The sequence below is a fragment of the Lytechinus pictus genome, chromosome 3, assembly GCF_037042905.1.
Source record: "Lytechinus pictus isolate F3 Inbred chromosome 3, Lp3.0, whole genome shotgun sequence".
Taxonomy (NCBI): Eukaryota; Metazoa; Echinodermata; class Echinoidea; order Temnopleuroida; family Toxopneustidae; genus Lytechinus; species Lytechinus pictus.
The window spans coordinates 61,671,289-61,698,864 of NC_087247.1; positions in this window are offsets into that span (position 1 = coordinate 61,671,289).

Consider the following 27,576-nt stretch of genomic DNA (forward strand, 5'->3'; position numbering starts at 1 on the left):
TAACCTATTATTAACCTATCGAGGACGACTAGACTTTTTTACTTTGCCTCAGGTTTTCGGATTGTTTTGAAATCAAATTGTCTGGGAGTCTACAGACAATTTGATTTCTAAACAATCCGAAAGCCTGAGGCAAAGTTAAAGTTTTCACTCTAGTTTGATATAAAGTGGAAGGGTTATCACTTTGAAATATTGTTACATATAGCTATAAAATATGACATTTTCTTTTTCAATTACTGCAATTTGCTTTTGAATATAACATTTTAGAGAAACTAACAACATTCGGCATTTGCACACCCTAAAATTTTCCCGGCCTCGACCGGCCTTTACCCGAGGATTGCGTCCGAGGCCGAGGATTAACCTCCGTCCTCGAGGACGAGAACGATTTCGCGGTCTCGAAGCCGGCCTCGAGACCCCGAAACACTGTTAATGGGAAATAAAATATTGTAGCTTGTTTGATATCCAATTGTGACTTATTTCCATCGAACGTTTCGTAAAACAGACGAATCATCAACTCGATTACATGTGAAGAAATCGTAAATAATAACCAAGATTTGTACATGGCCGCTTCCTATATACCGAAGACCTTAAAAATGAGACATTCTACCTTCTTGTCAAGTTCTCGACGTATGAGCATGGAGAAGGGTAGCATGTTACGTTATGCAGTGCCCGCTGAAAGAACAGCTTTATAGAACCGAAGTGGCTACCTTGAGTAAACAAGAGTTATTATTTCATTATTAATATTATAATTATTATTATTATTATAATAATATCATAATTATTATTGTTAGTATTATTATCACGAAACATTTTTCTTTTTTCACGTCTCTCTATATTATATCCGAAAATTTTTAGGGATTTTATCTATTATAATACCCCGCTTTTTAACTTCAACAGTGAAAATATGTTATAACTTGTAACATTAATACTGATGTTACTACTTGTAACATTAATGATACTGCTGTTACTACTAATTCTTTTTGTAAAGGAGAAGTAGAAGATAAAGGAAAAGTAGAAGATAAAGAAGAAGAAGAGGATAAGAGAATGATAATATGAATAATAATAACGATACTATTGTTTCCTATTTTCCTTAATCGTCTTCCATCCTTTCCTTTTCTATTATATTTTTCATTATCTTTATTTCATATGTAGTCCAACGCAGTGTATTTGGTATAAGACAGACAATGGCAGCAAAGGAGTGATGAAAATACTTATTTAACAAATTGGTCAAGAACCGAATTCATAACATGAGTTTTCTTTGGCGTTTATGGCCTCTCCGTCATTACAGAATGCTGAAAAAAAATCAGGAGTCCATTATCATCAGGTAGACACATGTTTGAAACATAAGTCATGAATGTACCCCCATCACATCTGTCAGCTACTGATGTACTTTATACAATGGTTTTTCAATATGTATATCAATTTGCCCATTTAATGCCGTACTGCACAAACACCATAGTCGTCTTCTTCGTGAGAAACAAGAGCAATCAAATCCGCGTACAAAGTACACTAAATAAACTTCATCCTTAAATTATCTCATTCTTGTTAACATGGAATAGTTTATCATGTTTAAGATAATGTTTATTTGCAAGGGAAGAGACTCTTTAAAAAAACGTTACCTCGGTCGTTTAGAGATCTTAGTATGCCATGTTCACCCATGCAGGAATTAAATACTGAGAATTATGTTGAATTTTCTGCATATCGCGGCAAATTATGGAGGGTCCAAAATCTTCATAAGCATAGATTTGTAGTGACTATTCGCATATAATCATACTTTCACAATTCCATTATCGTCATTAATTTCGAGAAAACCCAAGCATCCCATTACCACGATCAAGAATTAGGTCACGATGAAATCTTGCACGATATCCTACGATCTGCACACTTGGAAAACGGGAGACAAGCAAAATATAAATCCAAGCTTTTCCCAAAAAAATCAGAGAGGTTAATTAAATTTCCACGATCAAAATCTAATACAACTCGCGGTTTCCAAGAAGATTTTATAATTCTGGGAACCGAGCATTATACTTGAGATTGTTTTCAATCACCTTCGTTCGATACCGGTAAGATCATTTGTCACTCATAGTTTACGTCAGCCTGATAATGTTTTTGCATATTGACCATTCCAATGGAAATGATACCGTTTTAAAGAATAAAAAATGTGTTTTCAATTCCCCTAAACATAATTATCAGATTTCTTCCTTTTTTTCAAACTGAATTTGTAAGTGCAGCATCATGATAACAGTTCATGCACTTTGGCTGCAATTGTTATTGAAGATTTTGTAAGATCCAAACAATTCTGATCGATTTTCTCCTCAAAAGTAATGAAAGCAGAAATCCATTGATAAATACCCTTTTCCACAAAAGAGTCAACGATGTCACGATCCTAATATGAGATGAAGAATTATTGAGCTGCACTTTACAAGTCCAAAAGTTAAAACGCTATTGCTTAAATTCCCATAGATTCTAAGACGTGGTTCTCCCATGATGAAAAAAAAAATGGTCACAACAACATAAAGACATGGAAGTGAAAGCGATTAGAAATATTAATATTGTTAGCTAATTCGGTTGGTTAAATAAAAAAAACACCACTAATCCCTAATTTCACACTGATATCAACGTCTGTTCTATTTTTGTATCACAATTCTTGGTGTATACATGACAAGTATTCTCTTTTTGTATATTACAAAGAGCAGGGAAAGAGCTGTAATAATCGAGTTTCCCATGAAGAAAGGATCTTTTCCACTCTTACATGTTCTTAAGTGCATGAACCTTGTTACATCATCTCAGTCTGTCATTCTTGTGATCTATGATCCACTATTTCCTTCTTTCTCATGTGTGTCTGGGATTTTCTCTCTTCCATTGCTGTCCTCTTCTCCCACATCTTTTTTTTTCTTACTTCAACTCTTAAATCCCTTTGTCCTTTCACTGAAAAAAATTAAATCTGAAGCAAATCACCTTCTTTTCGTCTCTCACTTCTCTCTGCATTCGAATTGACAGAAAGGAGGGACAGGAACTGTCACATACGTCATGAAGATAATTTTCTACTTCAGCCTTAGTGGTTTGTCATTCGTTATAAAATGTCGAGGAATAAAACAACAATGTTGAGTACAAAGGGATCGCATGAGACAACTTAGGCAAATGTAACTACCCCAAGATATCGTTCATAGAATTTTTTTTTATTAGGTTATATTTTGGCTTATTTTTTATTGCAAAGAAAATGAACGTCATTTTACGCTGACTAAAAAATAGGTTTTCAGTAGTTTTTATACTTTTATCAGATGATAACCTTTCAGAAGTAATAAAGCAATTGATCTAACAGAAAATCGACAAGCGAGGATTGAGAAACGAGTGTAGCTTTGTGGAAACGGAAAGAGTATGAGACATCCTACAGATTTTTTTTAAATCAAATTCCATTTCCTGTATTATCTCAACGCAAAGAATACAACAGTGAATTATAAGACAGGTGAATGACTCGTTTGATAGTTCATTGCCGTCTGCTACTTTTAAGAACCGGAGGAAAGGTGTTGCAGTTGCCAATCAGATTAGCGAATGATTACCTCACGTTCATGCATTTGTATTTCATCATAGAAATTCTGGAGGATGTAGAAGAAAGTTAGACAACTGTTTATTATTTAAAATGGTATTACATAAAAAAAAATATCTGCCTGAAAACTACCCACAAAGTATTGCTTTTCGATGATAATGTAGACTCTTTTAATTTCTAAGCTCTACGGACTTTTACACAGCTTACAAAAACCCTATAGATCTAATGGAACAGCGATAAAATGTTTTGGGAAAAACCCATTAAATTCATGATTTAACACGTACTTTTATTGCATACTCAGGATATTCGAAAGCTTTAATTAAAACCTCAAAGGGTTGAATAAAATACATTGGGGAGGTTACAAATAACGATATTATGAATATTTTGTAATGGTCAGAGAAAATTCAAGATGGCCAATTGAAGGATCGATCATGCTATCTTTGGTATCATGGAGGTGCTGTTGTTGAGTTCTCTAAGGCGCCTGACTATAGGCACGTGAAAATTATGGGCTTCTATTCCAGACCATGGTACCTATGCCCTCGAGTAAGCCAATTAAATTTTTCAACTGTGCTCATTTATGCTACCAAAAAAAGAACACGGTATATGAATTATTATTACCAATGTGTGTACGTTAACAAATCATATAATTGGCTCATAATTTGAGGTTTAGTGAAATGTTCACTCAAAATGTTTACACCATTTTAAAGTAACGAAATCTATTTTTTTTCTCTTAATTCTAACATGGAAGTCGGAACAGTAGTTGCAAGATGCAGACGTTTGAGCTGATTTGTATCATTTTCAAATTATGACTTCGATGTTTGGTTTAAGTTCACTGGGTTTAAAAACAGTTGGTCTATTTTTCAGATAGTATAATACCGCATGATGTAAATCTATTTAGTAAATTTGGTCTACGTACTCACTAATTTTCATGTTGACTTGAGCCCATTTGGTTTATAATCTCCATTTCGTCTACTAATTATTTTGCACTTGATTCATAAACAATTCATCTAATCATACATCATAAATAATCCAAGGCATATTAGATGAAATGAGCGCATAACCTAAATGGAAAAGACAAAATTATATTTGCTAAACTTTTTTAGGCGAACTAGGATTAAGCCATGTGGGATGAAAGTTGAGAAGGCGAATCTGATGTAAACATATTTCACGTAGATATTATGATTTCAAAATATAACATATTATGTTTTTATTTGTATCATAAAAAAACATTTTTTTTAAATCCTAATTATGTCATCATACCACTATAAGTCATATAATATCTAAACAAATTGTTAGAAAATTAATAACACAGGTGTGTGGTCCAGTGGTTAGAGCATTGGACTCATCGCAAGGTTGTGAGTTCGAATCCTCACTCTCCCATTGTCTCCACTTTGATAAACAGACCCAATAGTAATATCTGTCGTCTAAAATGTCGGCCACTATGTCTGATTAACCTAGATGTAAAATGTTTGCTAGGTAATTTGTTATATACCAGCTTGGCGTTTACCAGCAAAAAAACTGTCCTGCCGAATTCCTACGGGAGTTACCATAAACAGATACAGAATAATAACCTGGTGTGCTCCTTAAAAAATGCATAAACTTGTTCCGTTTGTTTCAACAATGATTCCGGCTCCATTAGAGGTGTTATATCGTTTGAACTTTGATTTAAAGGTTTTTCATGAAGTATATATTGTTTTAGGATCTGATAATCATGATAATGATGACTCTATCGCAGTTGGAGTCGCTTACTCTGTATCATAAATGATGTAAATTCCTTTTGTGGGTACCGACCCAGAAAAAGCTAATAAACGGATGGCATCATCTAATCTACATTGTTCGCAGGGGTTCTCTCTAATGCATACAAACAATATCGTGTAGGTTTAAAATCATTAACTCTTTTTCACTACTGAAATTGCAAATGTCACCTTAGAGAATAAACCACTTATGATTAGGGTAATTGACTGCTAAGAAAAGGAGGAGAGTCTTGGATTTTTTTCTCAAATAAGCATTGTCCTTCATACAGGTCGATTTTATCAAAATTGTGATAATTCTTTATAGTAGTTATCTTCAACTGCGTAGCCAAGATTTCATTTTGGAGGGGGCGGTAAATGCACGCGAAGCCAAGGGGGTGGGTGCAGAAGCGCGAAGCTTTCGGTGTTTCATAAATTAAATTGAAAAGGAGCCGTCTCTCTTGACTCTAGTACCTATATCAGCTCCAATTCAGTTGACAATATTGTGATTTTGAACCTTGTTTTCAAAAGTGATTGTAAACGCGCAAAAAAGGGATAAAATGGAGGACATTAAAATAATAATTACGCCGCGCGAAGCGCGGAAGCTAAGGCGTTTTACTATATTTTTTTTGCAAAGAAAAGGGTATTCTCTAAGTTATATTGAATGCTTTCCTTGAAAAGATCAGATTTGATTACAAACAATTTAGCGACAGTGCATATCTTTAACTCGCATAACAGAGGAGAAGAAGGGTATATGCCGGGAGTAAGATATTCCTCCCCGCGCAGAACAATGAAACTCTGAAATTTCAAGGGGCTGACGTTTCATCAAATGCAGATATTTATAATACCCCATCGGCTCTAATTCAATTGATTTTCTAAGATTATTGAACTTCATTACAAGGAAAATAGTGCGCAAAAAGTTGAAGCGCTTCATTTTGAATGATAAAGAAACTTAAGTGTCATTAAAAATTTCAAACTGAGGGCGCAAAACAGGACAGGAGATGAATGTGCAGAGAAATGACATGAAATTTAATAGAATTTGATAAAAAAAAAATATTGTCCTTTTTTATTTAATACGACACGAACTGTATACCTTCTTCTTTTTAAATTAGGAACCTGTTTGCCCCCAAATGATGGTTGTTTAGTAATGAGCTGAAAAGCAGGAGAAGTTGCCTATATGGAGGTGACGGCAGAAATTGATATAAAGATTTTACCGCCCGGAGCCGACCCGACCAGAAGTTGCGCGATCAATTTGAAAAAAAAGATAACTTCATATACTTCGGCCTAACCTTACTCTTAGTCCATACCCTAATGTGTAATCTTAACTTTAACCGGCAAGAAACACATATAGCTGAGGTGGAAAAACAGGGTTAGAGAAAGGGTGAGGGAAACAAAGGAGAACTGCAATATTGTCATTTAACCGCGCGCAGCGCGGAAGCAAAATTCATAAGAGTGAAGGAGTTTCTCTTTTAAGAAAAAAATAAAGAATAAAAAGAAAAACCGTAAAGCTACCTTTCTTCCCTTCGCTTTTCCTTTTCTCCTCTCTTTTTTCCCTTTTTTTTTTTTGGGGGGGGGACGTTTTGGGGGGCGACCGCCCCCAACCCCCCTGGCTACGCGCCTGGTTATCTTTCTAAAGCACTTAAAAATGAATACGGTCACCATTTCTAGACTCCACTTCAGTCTCATTACAAAATATTACAATGTATTGGTTCGTTCTGTAAGGACACAAACTTGAAGGCAGATTCACACCCCATGGAATTACGATATTCAGAAATCGTGTTTGGATTATTTATTGGCAAGTTTATACAAAAGGTAATGTGAATTCAAAACGTGCCTGAACAGAGTAAGCGATGAACAGAAATACGACTAGTAATTAGTGATGGATCAAAAGGGCTCATTTGATATCATTTCGGCAAATTTCCGCGATGTAATGTCCATCCAATTACAGGTTTAGTTCATTCTCCTGAAAAGAAAAACAATGGTATGGCTAAGAATGGATTGAAATGAATATGTGGTTCTCACTTGACTCACTTTTTCAGCGCCGTTGAAGTAAGATACGGTTTTCGTAAAGACAATTTCGTAAAACATACTGAATGCGTGAGGAGAATCAAATGCATTATAATAGTGAGTTGAATTTTACAATCTCATACTCAGATTCAAGATGTTCCCAAGGATGCACTTGTCGTCCAATTAACTTTTATCTTAAATAGGCTAGCGATTAGTTCCCATTAAAATGAGCACTTGAAATACGTGTATTGGTAAATGTTCTGGAACAGTGAAAATAGACAGAAGAGGAAAATAATTGAAGAAAAGGTCAAGTTCACCCCCAAATTGAGAAAAATTCAAACCACCGAAATGCTACAATTTCATCAAAATCGGATTCGAAATAAGGAAGTTGACAAAATGAACCACAAAGCTGTTAAGAAATGATGAGGATATGGATAAAGTTATTTATATTCAGATTTTGAAACGCAAAGAATGGAATAAAAAGAATGATACTTTTTCTTAAATCATTTCATGAAAAGGGTAAATAATATATTAAACAGGCAGGAAAATACTGAGGTTTCTGATTATATGGTGGAATTTCAGTACATTTGCATTATAAATAATTGTATTTGCTTTCTCTAACCATACACGCATAATTAAGTCATATCGAACTTTTTTTCAAAAACAAACTTTCTTTTGTTTCAAACTTATTCGCTTTCCTTCCTCTTACAGTACACGCAAAATGAAATTATATCAAATTAATTTATAGATACAAGACATATTCATGAACTTAATCATATCTTTATTATGCAAATTAGGAAGAAAGAAATTAATCACGCAACTCAAAAATCGTATTGAAACATTCCGAATGATACAAGATTATTATCCCCAAATGCAACATGTTATAAGCAAATTAAGAGGGAAATATTTAACTTGTGCTGCTTGTATCTATCACCCCTCCCCTCCTCCCACGCTACCCATATCCAAATAAACACCCGCAATTTGATACTAGTACACTCTTACATGACCCTCGCACACGTTTACACATACGCACGAGTATCGAACACACGCATCCATTTACACACACACACCCTCCCCCTTTTTCTTCCTTGCTATACACAAACTAAAGGTGTATTTCTATGAAGTTCTCCAATAAACCAAAATCTCGGCACTATGAACCTGCTCTCAGTATAATCATGTTGAGGAAATTTACATTACAAAATTTTATCCCGTGATTTTTTAAACATGATTTAAGATCGTATATCTTTATTATCGCTCATACTGTCTTTCTATCCTTGTTCATCTCATTGTCGTTCTACTACTGCTTACTTCTTTCCCCATCTCATAGTGAATATTTCTCTTTCTTTATGAAAGATGAATAGATACATGTACATGTATTGTACTTTTATATCCCCATGTCACGCAGTATGACAGACCGTATCTAACACTCTTCAAATAGTTATTCAATTCCACTTCATTTCTTTTCGTACAGAGGCTGACATTTCATACATATTCATGCTATTTATTTCACTTTCTTTAACTTAAAGTAAGATGTATTCGCATATCGCAGGCAATATCGACTATCATGTCATGGTTTCCATTTAAGTCTGATGGAACATAAATGACATCAATTGCCCATCTCCTCGCCTCCTGTTCAGCTATATCCATTCACCCTACGCATACGAATTTATCTTCGAGCTCAATAACCATGTTCTAGAGATTTACATCCATGGCTGTAATTTCTTCAACCTTATTTTTACTGCTTCCTTTTCATAGAAGTGATATTTAATGTTTCTTAGATCTGGAGTCATGAATATAATATATTTCTGTTGAATCTTGTAAAAATCTGATCAAAACCTTTTCATTTTCTTAACTCTCCATATAGGAGGTGCCTTGAGCGCTTTATTAGTTACATTACGTAACATTATCATTATTTGCCTATTTTATTATTACCAATAATTACCAATATTAAAATGAAATAAAATATGTCAGTATATTATTTAAAGATATCCATTTCAGAATATCAGTGAAGCTACCCAGTGTCGTCAACGTGAAGGTATAAAGCTTTGTTACTTGTAGATTATATAGACATCATTTCTATCAGTGTAGCTATCCAGTGTCGTCAACGTGAAGGTATAAAGCTTTGTTATACTTGTAGATTATATAGACATCATTTTGTATTGCAATCACATAGTATCTGGGTCTAAACACACTAAACTTCTTAGAAAAGAAGATAACATATTTGAATTTTATTTATAAAGGTATGTAATAATACTGCAATTCACAACAAAAGGGGTAAAGGTATAGATATAAGACGGTATTGGATGTAAGCAAAGCATTTCTACATCAGTTTTACATTCAGTTTTGAATTTCCTAAAGTCATAACTCATTATATTGATTCACCGAGGGGTAATTCCCAGGTATTTCACAACTTTCAGAAAGTGTTCGATATTATGGTGTTACAATCCTACAAACAATGTGAACAAAGTTGAAAGGGACAGAAATAGAGGAATAGTGTGACTGAGATAGGTGCTATTGTTTAGTCAATATGCCCTTTTCGTTACATAATGAAAGCAGTATACAGACAGCTTACGCGATAAAGGGTATTAAAATGTGTTGTGACTTACGTTATGTCACTCTACTCTCCATGAAGATTCTGATTTTAGGTAGGTTGATACAGCTAGCAAAACATAAGCGGTATGCCGCTGGAAATGAAGCTATCTCGTGAGATAGACGTATCGTTTTACACTTGACATTCGCGTCAAATTGAATTGGCGCACTGGCGGCTAATCAAGGCATGTTGTTATAGCATGTGATAACTTTATACTCTAGGTGAATTACTGCACTTTCACCCCGGACGAAGTCAAGACGAGGTGGGTTTTTTTTTTCATTTTACATACAGTGACATCATCAAGTTTAAGCAATAGGGACACTTTTTACTAAGGACAGCTAATATATCGGAAATCATCCAATGTCATACATAATTTCAGTAAAAGCATTCAAGTGAACCTTCATAAAATCTGAAGATTTTCATGTCTTAAAAAGCTTTTTCATTATCCCAACAAAGTGAATTAATGAATATTATATTAGTGCATTTTATATAAAAGCTTGAAAAAGTTCCTGCCTTTCACTGTCGATCAAATTTGATGACAAGATTGACTTCCTGCCATGTTGCTAAGGTGTATTAATAGTAAGATTATATGATTCGCCCCTTGTATTAACTTCATAATCTGCATGCATCATTTAGCTTTCAACCAAATAACACACGGCTCCTACCACGCGAATATTTCAAATGGAATATTATTTGGACAATTTATGATCAAATGGTGATCTCAAGATTTTCCTACTAAATTATAAATCACTTTATCCGTATCCTACCGGGAGTTAAAATAGTCTTTTATGGTTGCAACGATTATGGAAAACAAAAGAGAGATATCAATTTTTAAAGAAGTGAAATGACTGTAAAAAGCTGCCTTTGTTAACTGATATGCATATTACACAAATGATCAGGCTTCAATATTTATTTTACATTTGATTTTTCTCGAAATAATTTAAATATATTAATTACTATGAAAGCAAGAAAATAAATGTTACATGAACAATGTGTTATTGTAAGAGATTCTCGAAACATTATCATAAAAATCATTTACATTGTGAGAAAGATTAGTTGATAAAAGAGTCTTACCAAATGTAAAATATTCATGAACAATATGTAATCTTCCTGCGGCTGTGCGGCAGGGATTTTACTCTATTCATTCGTTCAGAAAAATGTTTTTTTGGCCATATTCCTGACTTAACCATAACGATGCAAAATACTGCAAATCCGATCCTAAAAATAATACAACTGCAGACAAATAAGGCAAGAAACTATGGATGCTTTTAAAACTCGAATGTAAATGACGCGATGAATTATATGAATTGTAGGAGATAGACTTTTTAAATCTGTCTATAAGCCAAACATAAAATTTATTTGCTGAATAATTTTTATTTTTACTCTTTGATAGATATATATTTTTAAAATGTTTGCAAATATTATATATGAAGTAAAAATGACAGCTAGCATTTGTTTTTCTTCCTGTCATCTGTGGATTTGTCCGACATTAGCAAAAAAATGAAATAATAGAACTAGCTATCGTGGAATATCAGAGTGATTTACAAAAAATATTCCATTACGTTTCCAAAAATATTGATACGGCTAAGGTTCGCTTTCGGAACCTTTGTTAATGGATTTTAGGTTTACTATAAGAGCAATGTGGGAAGATACGTTCACAATTAGCATGTTTATTTGGTTACATGAAGCTAAATTTTTTTATACAAACAAGGAGGAAATACCAATGATTTACATGACAATTATGAATGGAAACAATTCATTGTAAAATCAAAACAGAAATGTGACATTCATCCAAGGTAAAGTAGCGAATAAAATACATACTGTAGGATCATGAAACAATGGAATATCCTGAGAATACATTTTGTATTACTTCCAAGAGAAATTTTCCTAAATTATGATAATAACATACAGACCTTTACTATATGCTTAAACTAATCAAAATCATATATGTTTCATTATAATTTGTTAAATTAAATTGTCTATTTCTATAACATTACCGTTATTACAATTCTATATTTACACTCCACCTGCCTCTTCCACTTTGTACATGCCTGTCTTTGGTATGTCTCGATCTAACCAACAACATTTTGAACATGAGCAGGCGCTTTAACAAATAACCACCATCCTACGAATATCTCATTCCCGATGAAAGTAAAGCAGGTGAGTTCCAAGACCTAATTAATTACAAACTCCTCATCCCTTGCTGAAGTGTTTTAAAATGACTGTGACATATAGATGTTTGAAATTAAGGATAAGGAAATTAAACCGTGCACAATTTTCTTCATGAACATCAGCCTAAAAGTCAACCGACTTACACTTTACACTCTATAACAATAGGCAGCAGGTAGATTTCGCATTTATTACAGGGAAACTCTCGATTCCTTTGAAAATGCAATTTAAATCACAATGGACAGCTGAGAGGCTTTTGTATAAAGTTGCTGGACTAAGGCAGCAGATCATCCGAAGATTTGCACCGGACGAACAATTGCAAATATGTTATTGTCCAGAGTCAAAATATTCCGATGCTGTTCCGGTCCAACTTTCGACAAAACCCCCTTCAGCTCTCCATTGTGATTTGACTTGCATTTTCAAAGGGCATTGTAGAGAGTTTCCCCGTAGTAAATGTGAAAAGTCCAGAGCTTCATAATTATGAAGGGCAAGGGGCCGCCCGTTCTCATGACTTTGAAGTACCGGTAGTAGAAAAAAAAGAAGGGGAAAGGGAGGAAGAGAATGTAAGAAAGGAGGGTATGAAAAAGAGACGTCTGTTTCGTATGACTGTGACATCCATATTAGCCATTTGAGCAAAATAAAGAAAAAAGGGATAAAAAGGCATTTTCCTTATCAAAGTACTGGGCCATCCCTGTCATATCTCTCTTTTGATCAGAATCTGATATAGGTCCTTATATACAGCTTATGTCAAATACGACACTCTCGGCGGTGATCAATTAGTAAACCAGCTTTATGAAAGCTACAAATATGAAGATTATCTGGGACGAGAATAGCAAATGTGCATTGCCAAAGGACTTTAGAGCAATGGTAAATTCGAACTTCGAACTTTGTGATCCATGGTGTGGAAAACTTCGTTTAAATATTTTTTTATGTAAACACGAGTATCATGCTGTACTCATTACTATCTACTTTAACCGAATTAATAAGAGAAGGAAGGGTATGTTTTATTTAAGTTTTAGATCTATGCTCATTCAGTTTTTGTATACAATAAATATAATGTTTATGGAAGGTGACTTTCATCCAACGTGTTGTTCGTAGAGATATATGGTTAAAAGTCACATTACTTTTCACTCAAACACATGTCATACATGATTAAAACCCCTCTAGTTATCCGGTCTCTATGGGTTATACAGCAAGCTGACACTCAAAGACGAAACGGAGTGACATTTAGTGGAATTCCTGGGGCAGGTCTTGCTTAGGTGAGTTGCAAAATACAAGGAAATAATAATCTATTTTTATACTAACAGACGCAATCAACTTGTTAAATTTGTCGATTATAGGGCAAGAATAAGAAAAAAAATGCTAACCAACAGTGTGAAAAAAGAATTTTCGTGAACAAATGATTAGGAATTGATATGTTAGATTTTCAGATTTAGTTAGTTGTGTAATTATTTTCCAGGTAAGGAAAGAATGTTATTCAATGTGAATGTATAGTAAACAATGATTCACCTGCAATACACGTAAAATCTAGACTTGATCTCGAAAAACAAGTCTCAGTGCAAAACGACATTTTTTAAAGCAAAATTAGTACATACGAAATAGTTGATTGAAAATACCAACAAGGATCGTGAAAACGTTTTTGAATGAAACTGATCAACTATTGATTAAAAAATGAATAAATTGTTAAATGTAAACAATAGTTTGTCAGAATGATGGTTTGCTGAAATATTGAGCTAAGCTTGAACAATGAATTAATAATAGAGTTTGCCAACAAATATATAGAGCGAAATGTCCAATATATTTGTAGTGCTTCATACAAGAAATCATAGATCCAATGCTGAAATCATTATGATAACCCTTTCAATATATGTTCGTCTTATTTCCCAGGAAAGTCGTTAAAGTCGTTCTTGTTTCTCTATCCAACCCTCTGGAATAAACGTCAGTTGGTTCTTCATAACTGTATTTGGTATACGTAAGCTAGCTTGGCTTAGAATTAATAACATTAATAACAATAAAAATCACATTCAATAAAATGTTAAACATGGAACATAACAAACTCAATTTCATGAATGTAGGTTAAACTAATTACATCTAAATGGTTACACAAGAGGGTCGTCGAACAACAAAAATGCATATTAGTTTCAATTTGAAAAGCGATTAAAATTGTGCGACTACAAAACCCGTTTCATGCAATAATTTCACCCAAAAAAAATCCACTACAGGCATAATTCAATCATAGCTAATTTGATTGAGTTATTAAATACTGATTTGGTATTACAAGATCTCTCACTAAACTAGAATTGATGAGCTGGAAAAAAAACAATAACGCGTTTGTCTGGAAAAGTATTAAATCACATTTTAGTGTATGGAATAGATAAGCTAATTAAAAATATAATAGTTTAATAGTATGCGGTTTTTTTTTAAAGAAGCATCGTTAATATTATCGACTTATACAAGATAATTTAGGAGGATTCTGAACATTTTTTCTTTAGGTACACGAATAAAAAAAGGTAAATTCAGAATATGTGAACCATAAGAGTTAATTGAGTTTCCTTGATACAGAAATGTGATTTTGCATACAGAAACAAGTTTTTTTTTCGTTCATTATTAGTAATAACACTAAAAAGATAATCTTTATGTGTTTATCGATATTTTGACACTAGCATATCTGGTTGCATTGAATTGTCCTGAATAAGATATTATTCGATGTTCCTGGAAACAAATACAATCTATTTTACTTGCCTTCTAATACAATAAACATTATTTATATTCCCAGTTCAAAACGATATATGGTTTGAATAATCATATTGGGGAAAATTGGAAATAAAAGAGCCGTGGAAAGATTGATATGGTTTCGGACTAAATAGAAATGAAACTTACCAACCTCCGTATCCAAAGAAAAAAAATAAAGTGCTACTCCCAAACTCGGGAACACCGACGCAAGTGCAGCAACCTACTTCTAGTTTCTTCTTTCTTTCTCTTACTTTCGTTCTTCTGTATTTACTATATAGTCTCTTATAACACGAAGTAAAAAGGTAGGAACACTCGCTTTCGTCTTCTGAAGTTACCTGTTCTGGTGGTGTTTCGTGCTTTCGGCTCTGGACTGTCGTCCAACGGGTTACTCTTTCGTGTTTTATAGTCCAGAGTGATCGCTTACTGTCTTCAACTGCGTGTCACGTGATCATAAAAAACTGTTCAATAGACACGCTATAATACCGTACCTAGTCTCACGTCATGGAGCTGTGTGTGACGTGCTTTGGGCATTTCCTGCCTTAATCTCCTATTTTCTCCGTCTTGTTGCCTGTTCGGCGGAATGTAATAGAGGGGGAGGGTTTTATATTTCAGAAATCGTGAGTAGTGACTGCTCGATTCTGGTTGGCGGAATACTCGTTTGATCTCTTTATAAGTTTGACGAACAAGTATGATGTCAGTGGTATTTCGTTGATATCTTCGCTGGGGTACCTAAGGCAACTAAATTAAATGAATATGTAGCTTATTAATGTGCCATGATATTGAATTTATTATAATCTTGTTCAATCTTTAAATGTTAAATGGTAACATGATCAAGTGCTATCAAAATACCATTCATGATTCGGCAATCATTTTATATACATATAGCTTTTATTCAAGTTTACAAAACAAATAAGGGCCTATATTGACCATAACAAAAACAATGGATTAAAAAACAGTAATAACATGGAGCTCCATGGTAATAACCTCAAAATCCGCAACAAAATTTGAAGACGTAAATTGCAATTTCATCAAAGTGTATTGTCTAACGATTAAAAACATAACATTTAGAATGAAAATAAGTAAAATGTCATTATGCGCAATGATGTTATATTACTCTATAAACATTAATACTGTTTTATTGTATTTTCCTGAATCTAAGTTTAAAAAAATGCGGGTACAAAAAATGTACAGTAATATTTCTTAGATATTATGCTCATTTAAGTTTTAGTTCAGGTTGTTCTTACTGTTTCCAGCATTACATTTCGGTTGAAGCCCTTGGTATGATTACAGCTACGTATTATCACACAAGTTCTGTTAATGATTATGTACAAAATAATTATACACTGTTAAAAATAATTTAAACAACGCTGTTTACTATGTGAATGACACAGTAGTTGTTTAAACATTTTGAACAAGTGTTTAAAATACTAAACAACAAAGTTTAGATTCAAATATTTAATCATCAATAATTTAAGCGTGGTTGTTTAGGATTTTAAACACTTGATTAAACTGCTTAAACAATTACTGTGTGATTCACATAGTAAACAGCATTGTTTAAATTATTTTTAACAGTGTATAGAATTAGTTTGTAAATAATCATTAACAGAACTTATGTGATAATACGTAGTTGTAATCATACCAACGGCTTCAACCGAAAGCATTGAGAATTAAAATTTAATATAATTTTGTTCATGAAAATAAAGTAATAAATTTCTTTGTACGAAAATGAGAGAAACTTTGGAAATTACAGATGGAATCTTTGCTTTTACCAATTGAGTTAAGATCATCGAATTTTCAAAATCGAAATAATACGCATTTTTAATTTTTATTTTTCACTCGTTTTATTTATTCAAAGATAACGAATTACACAGGTCAATTTTTTTAAATGAAAAAGCAAGAACAAATGAAATAGATAAATTGCAGCAATTACTGATGAAATGAAATATAATACAGCAACCTACAATGCCAAATCACAAATTGAAGTTCTATATATACAAGAATTTTGCTACCCCCCCCCCCTTCATCTTTTTTTCTATCTCTCTTTTGCTATCTTTAATTTGATATGATGAAAATTAATATATTAATGACAAGTAACAATTCAACGTTGAGCTGCAAAAAAAACATCTTAAGCCACGATGTAAACTTTATTGTTTAAAATTTAGTGTTTAAATGTTCTACCGATAGGCCGGGGCAAACATCCGGGCATTTTTTAATCTCGAGACCTAGCAACTGACCGGCCGATGAAAACAATGCACTAGCGATCCATACAGCAGCGCAGCATTTTGGCCAAATGAATAATAATAATAATATGAACATTTGTAATGCATCGCATTCATCGCATCGCATTCATACTTTGTGCTGAACGTCGTGATAATCAGTTTACCCATTTCGTTATCTGCATGTTAACGAATCTTGAAATTTTCAGTTCTGTTTCTGACATTATTTCATTGTGTTTCTTATACTTTGTTTTATCAGTGCTGCCGTCGTCAAGCGGAAGTGACGTCACTCCGCTCCCGCCGATAGAGTTTAATCTTTAACAAAATGATCCACCATGATGAAGCCATGTGATATGAGGAAAAGAAACTTGTCTATCGCCTATTCCAATTTATACTGTTTACAAAATATGTCACCATAATTATTGATATTTTAACAGCGAATGTTTGAAAGGCCTTTTAACCATTATTGCTTAAAATGTGTAGAATTCCTGAAAGTTGATTGTAATGGCTAAAGGGATTGATATTATCAATGGCCTTGCGGAGTATTGAGGATATTTTTTTCATCAGATGAAGATTAATCAATAGGCTTTATTGGTACTTTTATGTTATTCAGTTTGATAATAGTATGATTTTCAGGCTGTAAAATTTCCTCTTAATTTTGGAAGGTGTTAACCGATCTGTTATTCATGAAATGTAGATGAGATCTGCTGAAGGTTTGATAATCCACCTGCTCCTTTCTTTGACCTTCATATTACCTCGTTATTACTATACTATTCTTGACTGCACATGGTACAAAGCAAGATCAAAATACTCCGTGACACAAGGATGAAAATAGGAACCCACTTTTTTAGCTACAGATCTCAACAGCAGTAATTTATCACGAAAATTGTATTTCAAAACAAAATTTACTGTAATTTAGAAATTGTGTCCATTGAATGGTGAGCACATTCACTGGTACAATCCATGATTTCATAACTTTTTATGAAACATAATGATCACTTCCTGTCGGTCAGAACAGTCACTACACTGTGAATAACAATGTGACAACACTTTGTTTCACATTGTGTTTTTCATCGTGCTTATTTATTTTGTTACAATTCATGGTTGACCTGTTCAGACTTGAAAAACTGCTTTACAAAGGCACCGTGGAGTTAAACGAATATCATTCAACAATACATGAAAATACAGACTGAGATAAAATCGTAAACGTTTAACAACAAAACACCGAGAGTGGATAAATGGTAATCTAAAAAGTAGATACATGGATAACACTGTTAAAATGCTGTAATATAAAAGGCTTTGCATAGTTGTTTTTAAATCAAAACAGGGATGTAAAAGTGACACTTTACAGGGAGTAATTTGAATAAACTAACTTTACTTTAACATTCTGTCCTTGCGTGGGGAAGTTCGAAGGGACATATAGATTTTAGTATTAGATCATTTCAAAAACAAGAACATGATATTGATATCTTATGCGCTGCTCAACTGATTGATATTTCAGTGTGTGTAACAAGGAGCGTTGATGCCTTCATGCAGAAATATTCTGGCATAGTTATTAAATCCCTAAATGTAAGTACTCGCAGTGTGATGTGGTGTTTGCTTCCGGGAGTTACTCTATGTCTAACTACTCACATTTTTCTCTCACCACCTCAGAAATTCAGTCTTAATTGGCACGGTTAAAATTTGCAACCCAAAATGGAAATGATAACAAGTTAACTCTCCGTGAGTATTATGAACATTATACCAATTCAACCTACCTACCATGAATTGCTTTTATTTATCAAATGTGTAATTTTAAAATAATAATCTTCCCGGACGATTTTGAGTAAAGTACTTGGAATGAAAACAACGTAAGTATAAACGATATGTTATAGCAAGGGTGTCAAAATATTATTTGGTAATAACACAAAAATAAGCAATTAATAAGTCTAACAATTATGGGCTGTTATGGAAATAAATCGCCCTTTTTTAAGATATCATACTCCGGCAGTGTGGAATAATTTTCCTTCAGAAATAAATTCACTCAATTCAATAAATATTTTCTAAAGAAATTTTACCTCTTCATTCAAGAAAAACTATTTGAATTTTGTATTTATCGTTCCCAAAGCTTGCTGTGCGGCTGTTTTGTGTGGATGTATCTTCTTGTCATTTCCTAATTTCTTATTCATAACTATGTCTTTTTATCAAAATTTAAATAACAATTCAAAAATATACAGATATTGCCTACCTAGAGTTTGAATATAACATTTCCTCTCCCCGACTGAGTTATATTTTCCCAAGGGATTATATTTTGCCCGAAGCGCGCAGCGCTGAGGGAAAATATTCCCCTGAGGGAAAAATATAACTTCGGAGGGGAGTTGAAATGTTATTTATTAAAACGATAGACCAGGCAATATCTGTTATATTATATAGTCTATGTGGATTCGCCATCAGAGATTGCATTCATCATCCGGCTCCAACCCGAAATTCTTGCTACAGCTCTGATCCATCTACGTCATAATAGAAAATATTTTGAAAATGCATCAAGCGCGTTCTTCATGCAATCGACGCGTTAACACTAGCGCGAACATCAAACTACCTGATTACGCAACTTGTAAGCAGCGAGTGACGTCACCTTAGTGAATATAACGCTGCAATTGACAATACAACGCAGTTATATTCACTGAGGTGACGTCAAAAACTAGAATATAACAAATGCGATCCTCGCAGCTATGGTCACGTGTTGGCGTAATGACCTATCACTGATTCGAATCTACATAACCTATGTAATATTGTTTTATATTACATAGGTTATGTTGATTCGAATCAGTTATAGGTCAATACGCCATCACGTGACCATAGTTGCGAGGATCGCATTTGTTATATTCTAGGTTTTGACGTCACCTCAGGGAATATACTGCGTTGTATTTTCAATTGCGGCGTTATATTCACTAAGGTGACGTCACTCGCTGCATACAAGTTGCGTAACAAGGTAGTTTATTTAATGTACGCGCTAATGTTAACGCGTCGATAGCATGAAGAACGCGCTTGATGTATTAAAAAAATCTATTATGACGTAGATGGATCAGAGCTGTAGCAAGAATTTCGGGTTTGAGCCAGATGATGAATGCAATTTCTGATGGCGAATCAACATAGACTATATAATATAACAGATATTGCCTGGTCTATCGTTTTAATCAATAACATTTCAACTCCCCTCCGAAGCTATATTTTTCCCTCGGAATAATATTTTCCCTCAGCGCTGCGCGCTTCGGGCAAAATATAATCCCTTGGGAAAAATATAACTCCGTCTGGGAGAGGAAATGTTATATTCAAACTCTAGATAGGCAATATCTGTATAATATATTATGTTGTGTACTTCATTGCTTATCAAGGGATGTAATCTTTGCATTCCCTTCTGTTCAATATTCTGTTGCGTTCTTATCGTGTGTCTTGTATCATAATGATAATCTTATATCTTACATCACTGAAAATTGCCATATTTTATTTATGTATTTTTATTTTGTTTTATTGACCCAGAGTAACCCCATCAGTGAATTAAGTACTGTTTTTCTTGGGGGCCCTGCCCCCCCCCAAAAAAAAAAAAAAAAAAAAAAAAAAAAACGAAAATAGTTACAAGCATTGACGACATATCAAAGAAAGAATTATTCATCATGACAACCGACATGTAAGATACACACACCCATACACACATATGAGTGTATGTTCTGTGCAATCATATTTGACACGATTGTATGATATTTGTATGTTTTACTGTAATTTAATCAATATTGAATTGAATTTAGTTGAGTTTATAACAGTCGGTTCGTTTACAACAAAAGCTGTTAGTGTGAAAACCACACTGTTAGAAAATTTATTCTTAAAATAAAAGAAGTTCCTGCAGCAGAGTCTCGAGAACACCTGTAATCTTACCAGATTGCGTAATCTTACAGGAAATTGGTATTTGGTGTATGGAACCTTACAAATTTCCTTTAATAAAACACCCTTTTCCCTTTTTTAAACAGAACTGGGGCCCGTTGCAGAAAGCGTTGCGTTTAAACGCAAGTCAAAAAATCAATCGCAAGTCCCAAATGCGCGCTGTTGATTGGTTGAAAATCAAGTTGCGCATGCTTTTTAGAGTTGCGATTGATTGCAACTCTTTCTGCAACGGGACCCTGTTCTGTTAGATTGCAGAAAAATTCTTGTTTTATGAATTTACAGAATGATTCTGTTATTGCTTTCTGCAAAATCTTCTTTTTTTCTGTAAAATCATGGGTTTTTTTAACAGTGCACGTCCTCCCTTTATGCCTAGTATTATGATACAGTATATATGGTACTTTTTTCCTGATAATCTGAGTGCAGAGAGAATAGCCTTCCGTACTCTAATGAAAGAAAAAAATCTTAAGAAGTGCAGTATTCTATACGTAAACCCAGTCAGATAACATATATTCTTAGAACTTGTAAGATAGATATTTCATCTTCGAGTGTTAATTCTTGAAGATATTTTGCTCTCCAAAAATATTAGTGTCAATATGTGACATAATATGATGAAAATTGTTTGTGCTGTCATCAAAATGTTTGACATTCTGTCTAAACTATACTTATGGAAATGAATAGAATGGCGCAAAAATTACTGTTCAGATTAAATGTGTTTTTCAAGATGAATCAAAATGCCTGTAATCGGTTTATACATTTTCTTTAGTTATATCAATGTTGGGAGTTTGTCATTCTAGACACTTTCATTGTCAAATAACTGGCAAATATTACTATGATGGAACTCAGTGGGTAACATTTAATGCTTTTATAACAAACATGGACTTGGTTTATTGGATAAGTGTATGCCAGTGTGTTTTTATAACATTGCAGTGAGGTTTTTTTTAGTTTTGAACGACATTTAAAAAAAAGTATACATTTATTATATTAGATCTAATGCTCATAATTGCAGCTGTTTTACGTTACACACTACACACTACCATACGATTGGACCATGTTGGGTGCAGCCAAAAGGATATTCTCAACCACTCTGATTCCTATTAGATTTAGTTGAAATATTAATGTTGCAGATTTTCTAATTTTTATGAAATGAATGCATATTTTTTTGTTATTCTGTACCGGTAAATATAAAATCACTCCTCATATGTTCAAATAGAGATAGCACAAGAACAGGTCACCACTCATTTAGACCCTGACTTACGAGCAGTTCCATGAAACACATAATACAAACACAGTGCATACTGGTGATGAAGTTATATTCCATACATTCCTTTTCTTTTTTTTTCCTCACTCTTTTTTCTCTTGCTATTTTGTGTGTGTGTGTTTTCCATTGTTGTACAACAGTAAACAAACAAAAAATATTATGTCTCAAATTCTAAATGTTTAGATTGTGAATAACCAAACAGCTGAACCAAATGTTTTCTTACGATACAAAACATGTTAACAAAAGTTTTTCGCTTAGTCATTCAATTGGGAAGTAAACACTGAATTTACATTAGAACACATATCATTAATATTCCGTAAGGGTTGGCAATTCTTCAATTGTGACAAAAATCTTTAATGGTGCATGGACACGTTTATAATTCATAACTATCTGGAAGTAGTAACTAAAATAGTTTCCCCCTCATCATTAAAGCATGAAGAATGAGCACAGTAAACATTAGAAATATACAATGTAAACAAATGTTTGACATTTGTGGCTTTCCGTAATTTTAGCAATACGGTCTAAGTTAAACCGGACTTCAAAAATAGGGGCCTTCAAGTACATGTGTAGTTTGAAATTTTGCATGACTGGCTCGATTGCTTGCTGTGTCAACGTGTAACAGCTTATTTCTTAACGTCATGTGACCAATATTCATCCCTCATCCAATCAAGTGTGCAGGATTAACTATATGATTTTGTTGCATACTGCAAGATCATGGTTTGCTTTCTGTTTTCATCGAGGTACGTAAAAGGGAAAATAAAGAATGTGTGTAATAATTAAGTCAGATAATCCTACCGTCACAATGCTTTTATCATCCTTTCTAGTAAAGGGTTATTTCTATATTTGTTTGAACTATTTTTCATTGAAATAAGTACATCTAAGCATGTAATTAAAATACTAACAAACTTCTTCACGGTTCCAAATGGTAAGTATAGAAATCGTTCGTATGCCGTGTTGACTGGTAATCATTCCCTCACTTTTGATAAGTGGTCAATTTTTCTTTCAAATTTACTTATGATTGTAGTATAGTTTAGTTTCTAAATTCAAAATCCAAATTCAAAACTTTGATTCAAATCGTAAAAGTTGATTTTCATATGAAAATTATTCCCAATTACCAATAATTTTTCTTATAACGTGTTTCCATACCAAATGTGCCTGTACATGTTATATATCACTGTATTTTATCTTGATTATTACTTGCTTAGTTATAACTGCTATTTGTTGTTGTTTTGAGAGCGGGTAAATATGGAATACAAAGATGTTGGTAATATGTGCCAACCTGTATAAATATCATACATAAATTAATAAATTGATAAATAAAATAATTACGCAGTCGCCTTTTTTTGCTATCGGTCAAATAATATGGAGTCATACGAGTTTTAAAAGTAATTTATTGTTTCAAAGCGTTTCATAAACCTATTATTAAAATTTCCATTTGCTTACAGTGAAGATAAGATGAATATCAATATAATAGCCTAAACATTTCATGGAGGAAGTGACCAGTTCGGCCGTTTCACCGCATTGTCTTTCCATTCTGAAAGAAATATTTTTAATAGATTTAGAGTCCATTTGTTATTTCCATCTCACAAACGACTGAGAAGTGACCGGTTCCACGGATGAAGCTTTAGATAATGGGCTATTTGGGTTCACCAAGCTTTACAGCGTCAACACAAATTTTCTCTTTGGCATGAATTCTGATGGATGTTTTTTGTCAACGGGGAGGTAGTTTAACACAGACATTGCGAAATTACCTTCCATTTCATGTTTACTAAAAGGTTGTAGAGGGAAGCTTCAAATGAACGCTTCACTAAATCATTCCAAAAAGGATCGTAACATATGTCATTGTTTCGCAAAGAGACATTTTAAAAGTCAATACATCATCTTTGACATGTTTGATGCACTTCTTTCCGTCAGCATGCGTCCATAACATTTATACAAACCATATCTTTTGATGATGCAGTACTGGCCTCCAACTTTCTTCACCGATATACCTGTTTGACATGTCTCATATCAAAAAATTTAATTTATCTTCTTTGGCTTGCTTACATACCATATTCATATTACATATCTGTGATGACTATTTCATTTGCACCGAGTTATATGGTACTGTGGAATATTGTCTTGAAGTTTATTTGTAAGAGAGCTATTAGGTCAGATTCTTATGGAAACTGCAATCATCCACATTTGAATGTTGCTAACACTCATTTTTGTAATGCAGTCATTAAAGTTTCGCAATAGTAATTTGTGGATATAAATCAAAACAATGGCGGCAAATATATACAGTGTTCTAAATGAAGGAACATGAATGGGTATATAATATCCAAGCTCCTGTGATTTGACATACATTGTGCTCTATCGGCATCAGACCAGGGGCTGGTTGCATAAAACATTTGTCATAAAAAAAGCTTTGACAAATAACATCTCTGACAAACAAAATTATGCTATTGACACTTAACACATTAAAACACTATGGTAAAAAAAATTGCCAGAGTTTTTCTTTTATGCAACAGGCCCATGAAGGGGTATGCAAGGTTTTACCGATTGTCTTAGGTGCGGTGTTCATTAGTCGTTAGATACGACTCTATAGTTATTCAGATAATTGTTAATGCAATAATTTTGATCTATAAAGATCAGATATCAACTGCACCTGATAGGAACTATGGTAATTCGTACCCAAGAAGAAAAGTGCAGTCCGGGCTCAAAGAGTAGGACATTTTATCTTCATGGCTTTTTTAAAATCTTACCTCAAATAAATGAAAATGCTAGAGCGTTAATAGGCTATTTTAGCAACCACATCGGCGGCATTCGATCTGCGGTTCGTGTAAAAATTTCTCGTTGCTACAAACAGCAACATGGTCAATCCACGACGATTTTTCATGTCACGAGCCATACGTTGCAGAAAGCGTCTGCGTATTGCTATTAATGTATGTTTTGGCTGCTATGCTTCAAGCATATATTTGCTTATATAGTTTGCCTCTGCATTTTACTCATTAAGTTTTTTTTTTCTATATTGCATTTATGTCTTTCTCCAGTCACTATATATAAGATTGTCACTTGGTTATGTACTTTATGCTATATTATGATTATGTCTCACGCATTGTAAATTTGTTTTGTATATTATTCCAATAAATGCAGAAAATCCTGCAAATAAAAATGTGTTCACGGAATTTTCGGACCGCTACGCAGAACGCTTTCAAGAACATAGAAAATGTATTTTTAAATTCCCTTCATGGCACAAGGCAAACAAGAAGTCTATGTCAAAAATTAGTGAATCAAAAACAGTAGTTTTATCCTGGACTCTGGTCAAACGACATATTTGCAATTTTTCGTCAGCTCCGAAACTTAGGACGATACTGCTGTTCCGGTTGACCAATTTTCGACAAATACCTCCCAGCTATTCATGGTTATTTGATGGACATTTTCGATACATTTTTATGTTGTTGAAAGTGTTCTGCGCCGTGGTGCGAAAACTAACTACTAACGAAATGCTTTAACAAACTACAAACTAAAAGAAGCAGAATCATTAAATGATTTTATATAAAGTATATCATTTTGTTAGGACTAAAGAAAATAATTGGAATGTCGCAGTAATGGACATTTCCATTTAAATTGACAAATTTTCTTCTTACCGTTGTATGAAAGTCGGTAAACATCAGAATCACAAAGCAGGCCTATATACCGTACTTCTTTTTCATGCTTTATATTAAAGGATTCGATGTAGAGATACTAATGAATAGAATGATTATGTTAAAGTGGCGTAGACTAATGAAATCTATTGGATTAACGACATAATAGAGACGAAAGCACTTTCTCTATATAGAATGTAGGCAGATGTTGAATTTTCGTAGTAAATAGTAAAAGGGTCAGGATACTGACAGGTTTAGAAGGGTATAACATATTGCAAATATTTTTTATCGCATTTGTCAGTTGAACACTGAAGCTTGCTGGATTTATTTGTGCAACGAATTGTACAAGTGATATCATTATTATTAGCCGAACCCATTTCGCCTCCCGGTGTGATATCATTTCCAAATGAGGAGCATGATAAGTTTGCACTACATCACTAATAAATGCTTTAAAATCATCAGATGTATACCTAATACTTCGTTTTATTTCTTATGACTGAATTCTATGGAATCAACCATCGAGATGATGCCTTCTCTAATGGCGGTACATTCATAAAAGCGATGTAAGTTAAGACTTACAGAAATTAGTTTAGGTTATTTAAGTATATTAGGTCATTTCGATGGGAAGCTAATCCTATTAGCATGTATGAAAAACGTTTCATCCAAACAAAGGTAACAGTTTTTCATTTCTAAGTCTTCTCGTACAGTTAAGCATTAAGCCGATACGATATAACCGACGATGGAATAATTAAAGTCCTTGCGAATTATACGTCTGCATGTAGCGATGTATTGTAATTTTTATATAAGGATGATAGAAGAGGTTAATTGCAATGAAATCATAAACATTTTATTCAAGACAAGAATATACAGTGAATAAACATGGGGAACGTTAGTGTCATAAGTAAATGTGTTTTTTTTTTACTTGTAAAGTGTCCTTAGGGAACCCTCATTATCTCCAGACATTAGGTGGCTTAACGATCTACATAAAATCTATTAGGCTAATCAGCAACACCGTAGACCCTACGATGTCTTCTGAATATTTATGATATGAAATATATATTTATATGATTCATAAGGTTGTGCAAGTCATACAAGGACTGCTCTACTTCCGGTATATGGTTTGCGTAAAATGTTGACAGGTCCCGATTTGTGTTTTACGAGCGGTGTATATGGTACATACATTATGTATCATTGCAAACTTACGTTGGAATAAAGTGAGACCTTTGATTTTATGGAAGAAATGTCTGATTGGTTTGAATTGTTTTTATCATTTTCAAAAAGAGAATTTGCTTACAATTCTTCCAAAAGTTCATATCCAGAAAGTCACATTTTCTCTTGCAGCCGTGAATCAATTGACCAATAATGCGAATCTGTGTAATAACAATTATAATGATAATACTACTACTACTAATGATATCGCATCTATGAGGCACCGATTTATCTAGTTTCACGTTAAATGGCGCACTATATATTACCCCGACTGTAGCTCCAGCTGCTAAAGGCGCTTGGTGCATTCAAGGAATTAATCCTGCCGGGTACCCATTCACCTCACCTGGGTTGGGTGCAGCACAATATGGATACATTTGTTGCTGAAGGAAAATACGCCGTGGCTGAGATTCGAGCCCACGTCCCTCTCATTGAAAGACGAGATTCGTAACCACTAGACCACGACGCCCCCACTATGTATTCTTAAGATTCATTCCAAACCATTTTGAATCGATAAGAAATGTTCGTGTTTTCAAAAAAATATAGAATAGTGATAATTACCTCCTTTATGGATTTTTA